Source organism: Micromys minutus (genome assembly GCF_963924665.1).
Source record: "Micromys minutus genome assembly, chromosome: 16".
Taxonomy (NCBI): domain Eukaryota; kingdom Metazoa; phylum Chordata; class Mammalia; order Rodentia; family Muridae; genus Micromys; species Micromys minutus.
The window spans coordinates 5,847,237-5,854,380 of NC_137985.1; the positions used below are offsets into that span (position 1 = coordinate 5,847,237).

The 7,144-nt window shown below is 40.0% G+C and overlaps 1 pseudogene across 1 annotated transcript; it reads right to left on the reverse strand.

Moving 5' to 3' along the window:
* Window positions 1–447: 447 nt before the first annotated feature.
* On the reverse strand, window positions 448–2,542 carry LOC308430933 (heat shock protein HSP 90-beta-like; annotated as a pseudogene). The gene has a single exon. The product of its transcript is annotated as a heat shock protein HSP 90-beta-like (transcript).
* Window positions 2,543–7,144: the final 4,602 nt, after the last annotated feature.

The following is a 7,144-nucleotide window of genomic DNA, read 5'->3' on the forward strand; positions in this document are numbered from 1 at the left end:
CATGACTTTGGATTTGATCTTGGGTAAACCTGAATTTGTAGATATAAATATACATAAAATCATATAAATAAATAGGAATGTACTTATATGTATAGAAATATATGAAATACATTATTATTCGAATATACATATGTGTACATGCTGATATAACAAGTGATTATTTTTCTTATTTATTTGTTTTATTTTTTTCTTTTTCATATAAACTGCTTCTTCTTTATTTTGCATACTTTTAATTTTAGAGTGAAATAAAACAAACAGAAAAAAAAACGTTAATGCACAACCCAACCCTGCTATTCTGTGGGAGGGGATCTTCCTGCCTTAAGGCACAAGGACAGGATAGAAGAGATTCTTGTAGACATGAGCAGATCCAGGTGAGTCAGGGCCAGTCAAAGCTGTTGAGGGAGCCACAGGGATACTATACAGAGGGCACAGGCTTCCCAGGAGCCTTTAATCCACTTCTTCCATGTGAGAGCCATCCTCTTCACTCTCCAGTGACGGAATCTCATCAGGAAAAGCAGCACTGGGCTCTTCTGTGGTGGCCTCATCTTCATCAATGCCCAGGCCTAGTTTAATCATGTGGTAGATGTGGTTGGAGTGAGTTTGGGCATCTTCAAGTGAGAAACTAGAGCAGAGAAGAGCAGTTTCAAACAACACCAGCAGGTCCTTAACAGCTTTGTTGTATTTGTCTGCCTTAGCCTTCTGCTGCAGGGTCTCCACAATGGGGTAGTCGGGGTTGATCTCTAGGTGTTTCTTGGCCATCATGTAGCCCATTGTAGAGTTGTCTTGCAGTGGCTGGGTCTTCGTGATCTGTTCTATGTTGGCTGTCCAGTCAAAAGTGCTCGTCACAATGCAGCAGGGTGAAGACACAGGCCTATTGGAGATTGTCACTCTTTCAACCTTCTGGTCCAAGATCTCCTTCATGAGTTTGCAGAGATTCTCAAACTCTTCCATTTTTTAATTTTTTTTCCTTATTTTTTGTTAGCTCTAGGCCCTCCTTAGTCACTGAGACCAGGCTATTTCTATCAAATTCCTTGAGCTGCTGCACACAGTACTCATCAGTAGACTCACCACCTCAACGACCTGTATTCATACAAACTCCACAAAGACAGAGTTGGCCACTTGATCTTTGCTTTCACCAGTAATATAGTAGATGGACTTTTGGGTCTCTTTCATGCAAGACACACACTCTAACAGGGAAGTCACCTCATCTGCAGACTGAGAGGTACGATAGAGAATGAGCTCAGAGAGATGGTGACGATTATTGGAACCCTTCTGGATTACAAGCTTTAAATTCTTGGAGAATGCCCCATAAAATTTCTTGTAGTCCTTGTCTTCAGCCAACTCAGAGAAGAGTTCAAGGCACTTCTTCAAAATGTTTTTGCGGATGACGTTCAGGATCTTGCTCTGCTGGAACATTTCTTGGGAGATGTTCAGAGGCAGGTCCTCACAATCAACCACACCACGAATAAAGCTGAGATACTGAGGTATCAGCTCATCATAGCTGTCCATGATGAACACATGGCAGACATAAAATTTATGTTGTTCTTCTTATTCTCAATAAGGTCAAAGGGAGCTCGCCAAGGAGTGAAGAGCAATGCCCTGAATTTCAACTCACCTTCTACAGAAATGTTTGACTGCCGAGTTGTCTTTCCAGTCATTAGTGAGGCTCTTATAGAATTCACCATATTCCTCTTGAGTATTGTCATCTGGATTTCTGGTCCAGATAGGTTTCGTCTTATTCAGCTCTTCCTGGTCAATGTACTTCTCCTTGATTTTTGTTTTCTTTTTATCTTTGCCACTGTCATCCTCCTCATCAGATCCCATATCCTCAATCTTAGGCTTCTCTTCATCTTCCTTATCTTCCTCTTCTTTCTCACCATTCTCTTCCTCTGCCTCATCTTCACTGATCTTCTCTTGTTCCTTCTCCAATTAGAGGGGGATGGGATAGCCTATGAACTGACAGTGTTTCTTCACCACTTCCTTGACCATTCTTTCCTCTAAGTACACTGTCTGGTCTTCTATGAGGTGAAGGATCACTTTGGTACCCTGGCCAATGGGCTCACCATGATCTGCACGGTTGGTGAAGGATCCACCAGCAGAAGACACCCAGGCACACTGCTCGCCATTGTGCTTTGTGATCACAACGCTTTCTCTGCCACTAGATCGGTGGAGTAGAGCCCAACACCAAACTGCCCAATCATGGAGATGTCTGCACCAGTCTGGAGAACCTCCATGAAAGCCTTTGTACCAGATTTAGCAATGGTTCTCAAGTTATTTATGAGGTCAGCCTTGGTCATGCCAATACCTGTGTCCACCAAAGTCAGCGTGTGCTCCTGAGGGCTGGGGAAAATGTCAATTTTCAGCTCTTTCCCACTGTCCAACTTGGGAGGATGGATCAGGCTCTCATACCAAATGTTGTCCATGGCATCAGAGACATTAGAAAATCTGCTTGTTTGAGTACAAAGTATTGATGATGAGAGACATGAGCCTGAAGGGCTAAGGTCTCCACCTCTTCCTCTCCATGGTGCACTTCCTTGGGCATCTTGAAGAGAAAACCAAGTAGTACAGAGCAGGGTGGGTCCGGACCATGTCCAACTTGCACAAGCCTAGGCTGTGCAGGGGTGATTCAAGAAAGCTTATTTCATTTATTCTTTACGTCTATTTTTCTTATTTATTTTTAGTGTGTGTGTGTGTGTGTGTGTGTGTGTGTGTGTGTGTGTGTACATGTATACTTAAGAAGCATTTATTTTTCTCTCAGCAGTCTCAGTAACCCTGATGAGTCCATTCACTCATTCAGTTGTCAAATAGGTTATTGATTCTGAATATGTCCTATGCACTTGCTTGTTCAGAAAATATGAAAATAAGCAAAAAGCTCATTATCGTGACTTTAGGAAATTCATTCTATAATTATCAAACACATATGCCAATAAATTGTCAATATTAATCATAGAATGCTAATTAAATACTGTGTTTACCCAGTGGATGGGAAGAAATTGGACTATTATGTGCTAAGTGTGGACAAGGAGGTGAAGGCCATGTGTAAGAGATCATGCCACTGTAACAGAGAGGATAATGAGTTTCCTTTAGAAGTGCTACATGGGAAATGTTCCTGTGTAATCCAAATGGAGACATCCAGCATGAAAATAGATACAACATGTTCAGAGCTAGAGTGCTCTTCAGTGGATGGTCTCTCAATGGTAAAGCTAGGAAAAGTACAGAAAAAAAAGCACAGGCTGCAAAGTTGCTGTAGAAGTTTCAGATTCTGAACTTCAGATCTTATGCCTGTGGTCAAGACCAGGTGAAAGCAGTTTTCTATGAGCTATTACTAGGCCAGTCTAAGAAATACCATGTGTTAATTAGACCAAGTATTGGATGTGATCTGTAAAACTGAGATGAGATGTTGTAGGTTCCAGGGCATCCCTGAGACTAGCCCATGTCCACTTCCTTTAGTTTATGAGTTGCTCAGAGAACTTAATAAAAACTGTAAATCATTTCTCAGAGAAAACAAGAAAATAGCATTTTCAAGTCTCTGTGGGGTATTAGTGAATCCGTTCACAGACTCGGGGATTAATGACACCTGGAAAAGGGCAATTATTGCTTCATGACTCTTTGCTTTCAGACTCTTTCCTAATCATCTGTTGAGGCGTTTCTATAATGTGTGAGTTGCTAGCAATGGAGTTGGCTGCACATAGTAGGAAAGGTGATTGATTTCACTGGGGTATAGGCTCCCACGAGTACTAGATGGTCCTTCTAAATCCTGCCTTTGTTCCTGGAAATCCACATTAAAAAGCCTAACATTCTCATCTTCCCTTTTCTCATCTTTGCCTCTGTGAGGTATTTTACTACTTTTCAACAGGCTGTTCTCCAGGCTCCCCTTCAGAATTCCAGTGGCAGAATCATCACTGCATCTGTACAGAGTAAGAACATTAAATACCCACTGAGCTAAAAATTGCACAGAGGGTTTGGTGTCTTAGACTGGCTTAGTGCTGTTCAAGTACACGATAAAACAAAGAAAGCTTTGCCAATGAAGGCATGGTGATTGCTTTTATCATTCATGCAACTGTGAATACATGACAGGAAAGGATGATTAAACCAATAACCTTGCTCACTATCTTCCTCTCTGTTTCTTGATATCATCTTTCTAGCTCTTTTAAGTCTAAGGTCATGACTTTTGCACCCTGCTCTCCTCATGCTAGGGCACATTTATTTTCAACATTAAAAACAATCTAAGTCAAGTTTTACTTTCTATGATCATTTGTCTATGAAAAACCTGAAACAATACAGTACAAAGGACACTAGATTAAAATCAGACTATCTGGGATCAAGTCCCACTCCAAACAGCTATGTATTTTGGAGCTGGTCCCTGAGCTGCCCTGGTCCTCCAATTTTAGAATCTGAGAACAATACTTCCTCTGTGCAGAACAAATGAGGTGAGTTATGTACAAAGTACATTTGCTGTTCAAGGTTGCATATCTTTTTTCCCCTTTGCACTTCTTAAATGAAGAAGCCAAAGCTAAGACAAGTCTTGAGAAAAGGCAGAGCCTTATTACAGAACTACACCTTTTGATTTTGGCTTTGACTTTAAATTCCTGTTATTTCTGTAGGGTGGAACAGATGAGCATATTTGGTGTTGTGATAACTACAGATAAACTGCTTGAGGAGTGGCCTTTGAAACACCCACCTCATCACTTGAGACCTGCACCTCAAGAGATGGCTGGATTAAGAGTTGGTGTATGCTGGACTGGTTAAAAAGGCAAAGCGCTCAGTAGCACTAAGACTCTTCATTATGTGAAGCACTATACCCAGTTTAAGATCATGGCTGCGCTATTTGCTATACCGGTGGAGCTACAGAGGCAAGGACAAGCAAGCACAGCCTAGTTTCTGATGGCTAAAGGGAATTTAGGTAGAAACACATGAGGATCGAGGCAATATATCGAACTGTTCTGTTGAGAGACATGAGATGGGAATGTGTTTGGCAGAACCCTCAGAAACACTGATTATATCTTTCTTGGTCAGTGGTCCATGGAAGCTTGCTTTGGGGGGTGTTGTGAAGCGCTGAGTTGCCTTTGCAGCTGAGCTTTGGAGATCAGGACTAGAGGTCACCCCCTGGAGGGCGGCCAGACTGGGCCACAGAGCAACTAAGGGGGGGGGAGAGTTCCACACTGAGCTCCGTAAATATCAGCAATTGTGTTACTGTAATCAGCCATCTCCTGTGTTGACAGGGAGCCAGTGAGGGAAGGAGTGGCTGTGTGGTGATATAAGGTCGTTCAACTCCTCACCATAGTAACAATATCTATTTAAAGCAACACGGAGAAATGAGGGATAGATTCAATTCATTATTACACTTGACTTTCCTCTGGACTTTTGCCCAGGTGTAAGACACTGTACCGTAGAACTGCCCTTATAAAACACCCTGCTCTCATTAAAGTCACCTCAACTAGGTGCATCTTCCTTTGAAAGCTATGCAGCTGTGATGCTAGCTTAAGATTATTTAAATTATTATTTATTAAACATTATTTTATTATTTATCAAATTATTATTAAAAGTATCTATAAATAAGCAGTTCTGTGGGACTCATAAAAGACTTAATTTTTATTCATTTTTACTTAAACATAAATGTAGATTCTTATTTACCACATTCCGAAACTGTATTCCTGTTAAAAAGTGTCAGGCCGTATGATGTCTGGTTCAGGAAGCATCTTGCATGCACCTTTAAGAGGATAGGCATCGATATACTGTATCTTTTTATTATGCCTATAGCCCACTAGCAAAGGCAGGCAGCACTTGGTTTTCATTTACAATAAGATTTGAGGGACTGGGTATATAGGATGTAAAAAGGGGAGGCTTAAGCATCATACAATGTAAAGGATAGTTCTATGCACAAAGATCTGACCTCTTCAAATACCACCATGCCATAGTTAGGACACTCAATGTGTTCAACCACTGAACATGAGAGAGGCTCACGGGCCTGTCCGAAGAGAATTCCACTTGTATCTTCTTTGACTTTCTCCATGTAGAACTTCAAGAACATCTGGTATAGAGGAGTTCTGCACACTTTCTACTCTGTTACAGCTACTCACCTGATCATAGCTCACAGTAAATTTCACTGTTTAGAGCAGCACAAAGATCATCACTACCAAGAACATCACCAATCAGGGAGCTGTTGCTCTGTTCTTAGCACACAGAACAGGTTCTTATTTTCCATTAAACCACTTTCTTAATACAAAGTAAAAGAAATTATCATTTTATACTAAAACATTAAAGATAATGAAATATTTTAGATTTTTTTTTGTTAGACTACTCAGTGTAGACATATTTGACAATTCTTTTTAAAAGTTTTTTTGAGTTGGAGTAAAAACTAATAAATTTTACTTTGGCATTTTCATCGGCAGATATCATTATGCTTTCTCAGTTTGCCCCATGGCAAAAATTCTTAGATGGCATCAGAGGTAAAAGTTTAACAAATGTCATCAATTATCAATGGCACTTTACAGAAGAGGGGGGCTCACAACAGAAACCTGCCATTAGTTATATTTTAAAGACCTCTAAATTTCTTTAGAAACATGAAATTTATGGTGGATCGATAAACATGACCTCCAGAATACTGTAATATACGATTGTTTTTGTTTTTTTGTTTTGGCTGGTACAGGATGAATTCATCGTTAGAGGAATTTTAATGCTTATTAAACACATACATTGGTAATAAAAATAAAAATAGAAGAGACTAACTTGGGTCTACATAAAGAAGGCCGGAATGAAAGAAAATGATTTATGTATTTTATCCATTTAATTACAGTGGCTTGGGCAGCCCAGTGCTCTAACAACAAAGACTATTCTTCTCAATCTATGATCCATGACCCCCCCTTACATTACAGCAAAGGACAGACCTAGTCCATGGTCCACATTTTTATTGAGTCCTATCCCCTCTCTCTTGCTGTTGAAGTTATTTTTAAAAAAACTACTCTTACAGTTTTATTTTTAAATGTATTTTAAAATGCAGGATAAACTGAGATTTCCCATTGATTGAATTATTTTTTGACTTGCAGAAAACTGAAATTGTACTAACTTTTCTCACAACTCAAGAAAATACTTGATCAGTGATCAGACTAGAGATCTCAGTAATAAGTACCTAAAAGTTTCTCAG